At 51.9% G+C, this 8,006-nt stretch overlaps 31 non-coding genes across 31 annotated transcripts; all 31 read right to left on the reverse strand.

Moving 5' to 3' along the window:
* Positions 1 to 116: 116 nt before the first annotated feature.
* On the reverse strand, positions 117 to 235 carry LOC116009545. Its single transcript, XR_004096805.1, has one exon. It is a non-coding gene; the product is annotated as a 5S ribosomal RNA (ribosomal RNA).
* Positions 236 to 372: 137 nt separating this feature from the next.
* LOC116009546 lies at positions 373 to 491 on the reverse strand. Its single transcript, XR_004096806.1, has one exon. It is a non-coding gene; the product is annotated as a 5S ribosomal RNA (ribosomal RNA).
* A 137-nt stretch (positions 492 to 628) lies between these two features.
* LOC116009548 lies at positions 629 to 747 on the reverse strand. The gene has a single exon (XR_004096807.1). It is a non-coding gene; the product is annotated as a 5S ribosomal RNA (ribosomal RNA).
* A 137-nt stretch (positions 748 to 884) lies between these two features.
* Positions 885 to 1,003, reverse strand: LOC116009549. The gene has a single exon (XR_004096808.1). It is a non-coding gene; the product is annotated as a 5S ribosomal RNA (ribosomal RNA).
* Positions 1,004 to 1,140: 137 nt separating this feature from the next.
* On the reverse strand, positions 1,141 to 1,259 carry LOC116009550. The gene has a single exon (XR_004096809.1). It is a non-coding gene; the product is annotated as a 5S ribosomal RNA (ribosomal RNA).
* A 137-nt stretch (positions 1,260 to 1,396) lies between these two features.
* LOC116009551 lies at positions 1,397 to 1,515 on the reverse strand. The gene has a single exon (XR_004096810.1). It is a non-coding gene; the product is annotated as a 5S ribosomal RNA (ribosomal RNA).
* A 137-nt stretch (positions 1,516 to 1,652) lies between these two features.
* On the reverse strand, positions 1,653 to 1,771 carry LOC116009552. Its single transcript, XR_004096811.1, has one exon. It is a non-coding gene; the product is annotated as a 5S ribosomal RNA (ribosomal RNA).
* Positions 1,772 to 1,908: 137 nt separating this feature from the next.
* LOC116009554 lies at positions 1,909 to 2,027 on the reverse strand. Its single transcript, XR_004096813.1, has one exon. It is a non-coding gene; the product is annotated as a 5S ribosomal RNA (ribosomal RNA).
* Positions 2,028 to 2,164: 137 nt separating this feature from the next.
* Positions 2,165 to 2,283, reverse strand: LOC116009555. Its single transcript, XR_004096814.1, has one exon. It is a non-coding gene; the product is annotated as a 5S ribosomal RNA (ribosomal RNA).
* Positions 2,284 to 2,420: 137 nt separating this feature from the next.
* LOC116009556 lies at positions 2,421 to 2,539 on the reverse strand. The gene has a single exon (XR_004096815.1). It is a non-coding gene; the product is annotated as a 5S ribosomal RNA (ribosomal RNA).
* A 137-nt stretch (positions 2,540 to 2,676) lies between these two features.
* Positions 2,677 to 2,795, reverse strand: LOC116009557. Its single transcript, XR_004096816.1, has one exon. It is a non-coding gene; the product is annotated as a 5S ribosomal RNA (ribosomal RNA).
* Positions 2,796 to 2,932: 137 nt separating this feature from the next.
* Positions 2,933 to 3,051, reverse strand: LOC116009558. The gene has a single exon (XR_004096817.1). It is a non-coding gene; the product is annotated as a 5S ribosomal RNA (ribosomal RNA).
* Positions 3,052 to 3,188: 137 nt separating this feature from the next.
* On the reverse strand, positions 3,189 to 3,307 carry LOC116008025. The gene has a single exon (XR_004095429.1). It is a non-coding gene; the product is annotated as a 5S ribosomal RNA (ribosomal RNA).
* A 137-nt stretch (positions 3,308 to 3,444) lies between these two features.
* On the reverse strand, positions 3,445 to 3,563 carry LOC116008026. Its single transcript, XR_004095430.1, has one exon. It is a non-coding gene; the product is annotated as a 5S ribosomal RNA (ribosomal RNA).
* A 137-nt stretch (positions 3,564 to 3,700) lies between these two features.
* On the reverse strand, positions 3,701 to 3,819 carry LOC116008027. Its single transcript, XR_004095431.1, has one exon. It is a non-coding gene; the product is annotated as a 5S ribosomal RNA (ribosomal RNA).
* Positions 3,820 to 3,956: 137 nt separating this feature from the next.
* On the reverse strand, positions 3,957 to 4,075 carry LOC116008028. Its single transcript, XR_004095432.1, has one exon. It is a non-coding gene; the product is annotated as a 5S ribosomal RNA (ribosomal RNA).
* A 137-nt stretch (positions 4,076 to 4,212) lies between these two features.
* On the reverse strand, positions 4,213 to 4,331 carry LOC116008029. The gene has a single exon (XR_004095433.1). It is a non-coding gene; the product is annotated as a 5S ribosomal RNA (ribosomal RNA).
* Positions 4,332 to 4,468: 137 nt separating this feature from the next.
* On the reverse strand, positions 4,469 to 4,587 carry LOC116008031. The gene has a single exon (XR_004095435.1). It is a non-coding gene; the product is annotated as a 5S ribosomal RNA (ribosomal RNA).
* Positions 4,588 to 4,724: 137 nt separating this feature from the next.
* LOC116008032 lies at positions 4,725 to 4,843 on the reverse strand. Its single transcript, XR_004095436.1, has one exon. It is a non-coding gene; the product is annotated as a 5S ribosomal RNA (ribosomal RNA).
* A 137-nt stretch (positions 4,844 to 4,980) lies between these two features.
* On the reverse strand, positions 4,981 to 5,099 carry LOC116008033. The gene has a single exon (XR_004095437.1). It is a non-coding gene; the product is annotated as a 5S ribosomal RNA (ribosomal RNA).
* A 137-nt stretch (positions 5,100 to 5,236) lies between these two features.
* LOC116008034 lies at positions 5,237 to 5,355 on the reverse strand. Its single transcript, XR_004095438.1, has one exon. It is a non-coding gene; the product is annotated as a 5S ribosomal RNA (ribosomal RNA).
* Positions 5,356 to 5,492: 137 nt separating this feature from the next.
* LOC116008036 lies at positions 5,493 to 5,611 on the reverse strand. The gene has a single exon (XR_004095439.1). It is a non-coding gene; the product is annotated as a 5S ribosomal RNA (ribosomal RNA).
* A 137-nt stretch (positions 5,612 to 5,748) lies between these two features.
* Positions 5,749 to 5,867, reverse strand: LOC116008037. The gene has a single exon (XR_004095440.1). It is a non-coding gene; the product is annotated as a 5S ribosomal RNA (ribosomal RNA).
* Positions 5,868 to 6,004: 137 nt separating this feature from the next.
* Positions 6,005 to 6,123, reverse strand: LOC116008038. The gene has a single exon (XR_004095441.1). It is a non-coding gene; the product is annotated as a 5S ribosomal RNA (ribosomal RNA).
* Positions 6,124 to 6,260: 137 nt separating this feature from the next.
* LOC116008039 lies at positions 6,261 to 6,379 on the reverse strand. Its single transcript, XR_004095442.1, has one exon. It is a non-coding gene; the product is annotated as a 5S ribosomal RNA (ribosomal RNA).
* A 137-nt stretch (positions 6,380 to 6,516) lies between these two features.
* LOC116008040 lies at positions 6,517 to 6,635 on the reverse strand. Its single transcript, XR_004095443.1, has one exon. It is a non-coding gene; the product is annotated as a 5S ribosomal RNA (ribosomal RNA).
* A 137-nt stretch (positions 6,636 to 6,772) lies between these two features.
* Positions 6,773 to 6,891, reverse strand: LOC116008041. Its single transcript, XR_004095444.1, has one exon. It is a non-coding gene; the product is annotated as a 5S ribosomal RNA (ribosomal RNA).
* Positions 6,892 to 7,028: 137 nt separating this feature from the next.
* LOC116008043 lies at positions 7,029 to 7,147 on the reverse strand. Its single transcript, XR_004095446.1, has one exon. It is a non-coding gene; the product is annotated as a 5S ribosomal RNA (ribosomal RNA).
* A 137-nt stretch (positions 7,148 to 7,284) lies between these two features.
* Positions 7,285 to 7,403, reverse strand: LOC116008044. The gene has a single exon (XR_004095447.1). It is a non-coding gene; the product is annotated as a 5S ribosomal RNA (ribosomal RNA).
* Positions 7,404 to 7,540: 137 nt separating this feature from the next.
* On the reverse strand, positions 7,541 to 7,659 carry LOC116008240. Its single transcript, XR_004095635.1, has one exon. It is a non-coding gene; the product is annotated as a 5S ribosomal RNA (ribosomal RNA).
* A 137-nt stretch (positions 7,660 to 7,796) lies between these two features.
* Positions 7,797 to 7,915, reverse strand: LOC116008045. Its single transcript, XR_004095448.1, has one exon. It is a non-coding gene; the product is annotated as a 5S ribosomal RNA (ribosomal RNA).
* Positions 7,916 to 8,006: the final 91 nt, after the last annotated feature.

Raw genomic sequence — 8,006 nt, forward strand, 5'->3', positions numbered from 1 at the left:
GTACTTGACCCTCTCTCTCCGCGCAACTTCTCTCGCTTAGCGGTTTAGCGGTTTAAAAGGATAGTACCCTTAGCGAGCGGTCCAGCGGTTTAAAAGAAAGATTAAAAAGAGGGTGGGGGATGCAACACGAGGACTTCCCAGGGGGTCACCCATCCTAGTACTACTCTCGCCCAAGCACGCTTAACTTCGGAGTTCTGATGGGATCCGGTGCATTAGTGCTGGTATGATCGCATCCGTCACGTACTGCGCGCAAAATGTACTTGACCCTCTCTCTCCGCGCAACTTCTCTCGCTTAGCGGTTTAGCGGTTTAAAAGGATAGTACCCTTAGCGAGCGGTCCAGCGGTTTAAAAGAAAGATTAAAAAGAGGGTGGGGGATGCAACACGAGGACTTCCCAGGGGGTCACCCATCCTAGTACTACTCTCGCCCAAGCACGCTTAACTTCGGAGTTCTGATGGGATCCGGTGCATTAGTGCTGGTATGATCGCATCCGTCACGTACTGCGCGCAAAATGTACTTGACCCTCTCTCTCCGCGCAACTTCTCTCGCTTAGCGGTTTAGCGGTTTAAAAGGATAGTACCCTTAGCGAGCGGTCCAGCGGTTTAAAAGAAAGATTAAAAAGAGGGTGGGGGATGCAACACGAGGACTTCCCAGGGGGTCACCCATCCTAGTACTACTCTCGCCCAAGCACGCTTAACTTCGGAGTTCTGATGGGATCCGGTGCATTAGTGCTGGTATGATCGCATCCGTCACGTACTGCGCGCAAAATGTACTTGACCCTCTCTCTCCGCGCAACTTCTCTCGCTTAGCGGTTTAGCGGTTTAAAAGGATAGTACCCTTAGCGAGCGGTCCAGCGGTTTAAAAGAAAGATTAAAAAGAGGGTGGGGGATGCAACACGAGGACTTCCCAGGGGGTCACCCATCCTAGTACTACTCTCGCCCAAGCACGCTTAACTTCGGAGTTCTGATGGGATCCGGTGCATTAGTGCTGGTATGATCGCATCCGTCACGTACTGCGCGCAAAATGTACTTGACCCTCTCTCTCCGCGCAACTTCTCTCGCTTAGCGGTTTAGCGGTTTAAAAGGATAGTACCCTTAGCGAGCGGTCCAGCGGTTTAAAAGAAAGATTAAAAAGAGGGTGGGGGATGCAACACGAGGACTTCCCAGGGGGTCACCCATCCTAGTACTACTCTCGCCCAAGCACGCTTAACTTCGGAGTTCTGATGGGATCCGGTGCATTAGTGCTGGTATGATCGCATCCGTCACGTACTGCGCGCAAAATGTACTTGACCCTCTCTCTCCGCGCAACTTCTCTCGCTTAGCGGTTTAGCGGTTTAAAAGGATAGTACCCTTAGCGAGCGGTCCAGCGGTTTAAAAGAAAGATTAAAAAGAGGGTGGGGGATGCAACACGAGGACTTCCCAGGGGGTCACCCATCCTAGTACTACTCTCGCCCAAGCACGCTTAACTTCGGAGTTCTGATGGGATCCGGTGCATTAGTGCTGGTATGATCGCATCCGTCACGTACTGCGCGCAAAATGTACTTGACCCTCTCTCTCCGCGCAACTTCTCTCGCTTAGCGGTTTAGCGGTTTAAAAGGATAGTACCCTTAGCGAGCGGTCCAGCGGTTTAAAAGAAAGATTAAAAAGAGGGTGGGGGATGCAACACGAGGACTTCCCAGGGGGTCACCCATCCTAGTACTACTCTCGCCCAAGCACGCTTAACTTCGGAGTTCTGATGGGATCCGGTGCATTAGTGCTGGTATGATCGCATCCGTCACGTACTGCGCGCAAAATGTACTTGACCCTCTCTCTCCGCGCAACTTCTCTCGCTTAGCGGTTTAGCGGTTTAAAAGGATAGTACCCTTAGCGAGCGGTCCAGCGGTTTAAAAGAAAGATTAAAAAGAGGGTGGGGGATGCAACACGAGGACTTCCCAGGGGGTCACCCATCCTAGTACTACTCTCGCCCAAGCACGCTTAACTTCGGAGTTCTGATGGGATCCGGTGCATTAGTGCTGGTATGATCGCATCCGTCACGTACTGCGCGCAAAATGTACTTGACCCTCTCTCTCCGCGCAACTTCTCTCGCTTAGCGGTTTAGCGGTTTAAAAGGATAGTACCCTTAGCGAGCGGTCCAGCGGTTTAAAAGAAAGATTAAAAAGAGGGTGGGGGATGCAACACGAGGACTTCCCAGGGGGTCACCCATCCTAGTACTACTCTCGCCCAAGCACGCTTAACTTCGGAGTTCTGATGGGATCCGGTGCATTAGTGCTGGTATGATCGCATCCGTCACGTACTGCGCGCAAAATGTACTTGACCCTCTCTCTCCGCGCAACTTCTCTCGCTTAGCGGTTTAGCGGTTTAAAAGGATAGTACCCTTAGCGAGCGGTCCAGCGGTTTAAAAGAAAGATTAAAAAGAGGGTGGGGGATGCAACACGAGGACTTCCCAGGGGGTCACCCATCCTAGTACTACTCTCGCCCAAGCACGCTTAACTTCGGAGTTCTGATGGGATCCGGTGCATTAGTGCTGGTATGATCGCATCCGTCACGTACTGCGCGCAAAATGTACTTGACCCTCTCTCTCCGCGCAACTTCTCTCGCTTAGCGGTTTAGCGGTTTAAAAGGATAGTACCCTTAGCGAGCGGTCCAGCGGTTTAAAAGAAAGATTAAAAAGAGGGTGGGGGATGCAACACGAGGACTTCCCAGGGGGTCACCCATCCTAGTACTACTCTCGCCCAAGCACGCTTAACTTCGGAGTTCTGATGGGATCCGGTGCATTAGTGCTGGTATGATCGCATCCGTCACGTACTGCGCGCAAAATGTACTTGACCCTCTCTCTCCGCGCAACTTCTCTCGCTTAGCGGTTTAGCGGTTTAAAAGGATAGTACCCTTAGCGAGCGGTCCAGCGGTTTAAAAGAAAGATTAAAAAGAGGGTGGGGGATGCAACACGAGGACTTCCCAGGGGGTCACCCATCCTAGTACTACTCTCGCCCAAGCACGCTTAACTTCGGAGTTCTGATGGGATCCGGTGCATTAGTGCTGGTATGATCGCATCCGTCACGTACTGCGCGCAAAATGTACTTGACCCTCTCTCTCCGCGCAACTTCTCTCGCTTAGCGGTTTAGCGGTTTAAAAGGATAGTACCCTTAGCGAGCGGTCCAGCGGTTTAAAAGAAAGATTAAAAAGAGGGTGGGGGATGCAACACGAGGACTTCCCAGGGGGTCACCCATCCTAGTACTACTCTCGCCCAAGCACGCTTAACTTCGGAGTTCTGATGGGATCCGGTGCATTAGTGCTGGTATGATCGCATCCGTCACGTACTGCGCGCAAAATGTACTTGACCCTCTCTCTCCGCGCAACTTCTCTCGCTTAGCGGTTTAGCGGTTTAAAAGGATAGTACCCTTAGCGAGCGGTCCAGCGGTTTAAAAGAAAGATTAAAAAGAGGGTGGGGGATGCAACACGAGGACTTCCCAGGGGGTCACCCATCCTAGTACTACTCTCGCCCAAGCACGCTTAACTTCGGAGTTCTGATGGGATCCGGTGCATTAGTGCTGGTATGATCGCATCCGTCACGTACTGCGCGCAAAATGTACTTGACCCTCTCTCTCCGCGCAACTTCTCTCGCTTAGCGGTTTAGCGGTTTAAAAGGATAGTACCCTTAGCGAGCGGTCCAGCGGTTTAAAAGAAAGATTAAAAAGAGGGTGGGGGATGCAACACGAGGACTTCCCAGGGGGTCACCCATCCTAGTACTACTCTCGCCCAAGCACGCTTAACTTCGGAGTTCTGATGGGATCCGGTGCATTAGTGCTGGTATGATCGCATCCGTCACGTACTGCGCGCAAAATGTACTTGACCCTCTCTCTCCGCGCAACTTCTCTCGCTTAGCGGTTTAGCGGTTTAAAAGGATAGTACCCTTAGCGAGCGGTCCAGCGGTTTAAAAGAAAGATTAAAAAGAGGGTGGGGGATGCAACACGAGGACTTCCCAGGGGGTCACCCATCCTAGTACTACTCTCGCCCAAGCACGCTTAACTTCGGAGTTCTGATGGGATCCGGTGCATTAGTGCTGGTATGATCGCATCCGTCACGTACTGCGCGCAAAATGTACTTGACCCTCTCTCTCCGCGCAACTTCTCTCGCTTAGCGGTTTAGCGGTTTAAAAGGATAGTACCCTTAGCGAGCGGTCCAGCGGTTTAAAAGAAAGATTAAAAAGAGGGTGGGGGATGCAACACGAGGACTTCCCAGGGGGTCACCCATCCTAGTACTACTCTCGCCCAAGCACGCTTAACTTCGGAGTTCTGATGGGATCCGGTGCATTAGTGCTGGTATGATCGCATCCGTCACGTACTGCGCGCAAAATGTACTTGACCCTCTCTCTCCGCGCAACTTCTCTCGCTTAGCGGTTTAGCGGTTTAAAAGGATAGTACCCTTAGCGAGCGGTCCAGCGGTTTAAAAGAAAGATTAAAAAGAGGGTGGGGGATGCAACACGAGGACTTCCCAGGGGGTCACCCATCCTAGTACTACTCTCGCCCAAGCACGCTTAACTTCGGAGTTCTGATGGGATCCGGTGCATTAGTGCTGGTATGATCGCATCCGTCACGTACTGCGCGCAAAATGTACTTGACCCTCTCTCTCCGCGCAACTTCTCTCGCTTAGCGGTTTAGCGGTTTAAAAGGATAGTACCCTTAGCGAGCGGTCCAGCGGTTTAAAAGAAAGATTAAAAAGAGGGTGGGGGATGCAACACGAGGACTTCCCAGGGGGTCACCCATCCTAGTACTACTCTCGCCCAAGCACGCTTAACTTCGGAGTTCTGATGGGATCCGGTGCATTAGTGCTGGTATGATCGCATCCGTCACGTACTGCGCGCAAAATGTACTTGACCCTCTCTCTCCGCGCAACTTCTCTCGCTTAGCGGTTTAGCGGTTTAAAAGGATAGTACCCTTAGCGAGCGGTCCAGCGGTTTAAAAGAAAGATTAAAAAGAGGGTGGGGGATGCAACACGAGGACTTCCCAGGGGGTCACCCATCCTAGTACTACTCTCGCCCAAGCACGCTTAACTTCGGAGTTCTGATGGGATCCGGTGCATTAGTGCTGGTATGATCGCATCCGTCACGTACTGCGCGCAAAATGTACTTGACCCTCTCTCTCCGCGCAACTTCTCTCGCTTAGCGGTTTAGCGGTTTAAAAGGATAGTACCCTTAGCGAGCGGTCCAGCGGTTTAAAAGAAAGATTAAAAAGAGGGTGGGGGATGCAACACGAGGACTTCCCAGGGGGTCACCCATCCTAGTACTACTCTCGCCCAAGCACGCTTAACTTCGGAGTTCTGATGGGATCCGGTGCATTAGTGCTGGTATGATCGCATCCGTCACGTACTGCGCGCAAAATGTACTTGACCCTCTCTCTCCGCGCAACTTCTCTCGCTTAGCGGTTTAGCGGTTTAAAAGGATAGTACCCTTAGCGAGCGGTCCAGCGGTTTAAAAGAAAGATTAAAAAGAGGGTGGGGGATGCAACACGAGGACTTCCCAGGGGGTCACCCATCCTAGTACTACTCTCGCCCAAGCACGCTTAACTTCGGAGTTCTGATGGGATCCGGTGCATTAGTGCTGGTATGATCGCATCCGTCACGTACTGCGCGCAAAATGTACTTGACCCTCTCTCTCCGCGCAACTTCTCTCGCTTAGCGGTTTAGCGGTTTAAAAGGATAGTACCCTTAGCGAGCGGTCCAGCGGTTTAAAAGAAAGATTAAAAAGAGGGTGGGGGATGCAACACGAGGACTTCCCAGGGGGTCACCCATCCTAGTACTACTCTCGCCCAAGCACGCTTAACTTCGGAGTTCTGATGGGATCCGGTGCATTAGTGCTGGTATGATCGCATCCGTCACGTACTGCGCGCAAAATGTACTTGACCCTCTCTCTCCGCGCAACTTCTCTCGCTTAGCGGTTTAGCGGTTTAAAAGGATAGTACCCTTAGCGAGCGGTCCAGCGGTTTAAAAGAAAGATTAAAAAGAGGGTGGGGGATGCAACACGAGGACTTCCCAGGGGGTCACCCATCCTAGTACTACTCTCGCCCAAGCACGCTTAACTTCGGAGTTCTGATGGGATCCGGTGCATTAGTGCTGGTATGATCGCATCCGTCACGTACTGCGCGCAAAATGTACTTGACCCTCTCTCTCCGCGCAACTTCTCTCGCTTAGCGGTTTAGCGGTTTAAAAGGATAGTACCCTTAGCGAGCGGTCCAGCGGTTTAAAAGAAAGATTAAAAAGAGGGTGGGGGATGCAACACGAGGACTTCCCAGGGGGTCACCCATCCTAGTACTACTCTCGCCCAAGCACGCTTAACTTCGGAGTTCTGATGGGATCCGGTGCATTAGTGCTGGTATGATCGCATCCGTCACGTACTGCGCGCAAAATGTACTTGACCCTCTCTCTCCGCGCAACTTCTCTCGCTTAGCGGTTTAGCGGTTTAAAAGGATAGTACCCTTAGCGAGCGGTCCAGCGGTTTAAAAGAAAGATTAAAAAGAGGGTGGGGGATGCAACACGAGGACTTCCCAGGGGGTCACCCATCCTAGTACTACTCTCGCCCAAGCACGCTTAACTTCGGAGTTCTGATGGGATCCGGTGCATTAGTGCTGGTATGATCGCATCCGTCACGTACTGCGCGCAAAATGTACTTGACCCTCTCTCTCCGCGCAACTTCTCTCGCTTAGCGGTTTAGCGGTTTAAAAGGATAGTACCCTTAGCGAGCGGTCCAGCGGTTTAAAAGAAAGATTAAAAAGAGGGTGGGGGATGCAACACGAGGACTTCCCAGGGGGTCACCCATCCTAGTACTACTCTCGCCCAAGCACGCTTAACTTCGGAGTTCTGATGGGATCCGGTGCATTAGTGCTGGTATGATCGCATCCGTCACGTACTGCGCGCAAAATGTACTTGACCCTCTCTCTCCGCGCAACTTCTCTCGCTTAGCGGTTTAGCGGTTTAAAAGGATAGTACCCTTAGCGAGCGGTCCAGCGGTTTAAAAGAAAGATTAAAAAGAGGGTGGGGGATGCAACACGAGGACTTCCCAGGGGGTCACCCATCCTAGTACTACTCTCGCCCAAGCACGCTTAACTTCGGAGTTCTGATGGGATCCGGTGCATTAGTGCTGGTATGATCGCATCCGTCACGTACTGCGCGCAAAATGTACTTGACCCTCTCTCTCCGCGCAACTTCTCTCGCTTAGCGGTTTAGCGGTTTAAAAGGATAGTACCCTTAGCGAGCGGTCCAGCGGTTTAAAAGAAAGATTAAAAAGAGGGTGGGGGATGCAACACGAGGACTTCCCAGGGGGTCACCCATCCTAGTACTACTCTCGCCCAAGCACGCTTAACTTCGGAGTTCTGATGGGATCCGGTGCATTAGTGCTGGTATGATCGCATCCGTCACGTACTGCGCGCAAAATGTACTTGACCCTCTCTCTCCGCGCAACTTCTCTCGCTTAGCGGTTTAGCGGTTTAAAAGGATAGTACCCTTAGCGAGCGGTCCAGCGGTTTAAAAGAAAGATTAAAAAGAGGGTGGGGGATGCAACACGAGGACTTCCCAGGGGGTCACCCATCCTAGTACTACTCTCGCCCAAGCACGCTCAACTTCGGAGTTCTGATGGGATCCGGTGCATTAGTGCTGGTATGATCGCATCCGTCACGTACTGCGCGCAAAATGTACTTGACCCTCTCTCTCCGCGCAACTTCTCTCGCTTAGCGGTTTAGCGGTTTAAAAGGATAGTACCCTTAGCGAGCGGTCCAGCGGTTTAAAAGAAAGATTAAAAAGAGGGTGGGGGATGCAACACGAGGACTTCCCAGGGGGTCACCCATCCTAGTACTACTCTCGCCCAAGCACGCTTAACTTCGGAGTTCTGATGGGATCCGGTGCATTAGTGCTGGTATGATCGCATCCGTCACGTACTGCGCGCAAAATGTACTTGACCCTCTCTCTCCGCGCAACTTCTCTCGCTTAGCGGTTTAGCGGTTTAAAAGGATAGTACCCT

Source organism: Ipomoea triloba, chromosome 16 (genome assembly GCF_003576645.1).
Source record: "Ipomoea triloba cultivar NCNSP0323 chromosome 16, ASM357664v1".
Classification (NCBI taxonomy): domain Eukaryota; kingdom Viridiplantae; phylum Streptophyta; class Magnoliopsida; order Solanales; family Convolvulaceae; genus Ipomoea; species Ipomoea triloba.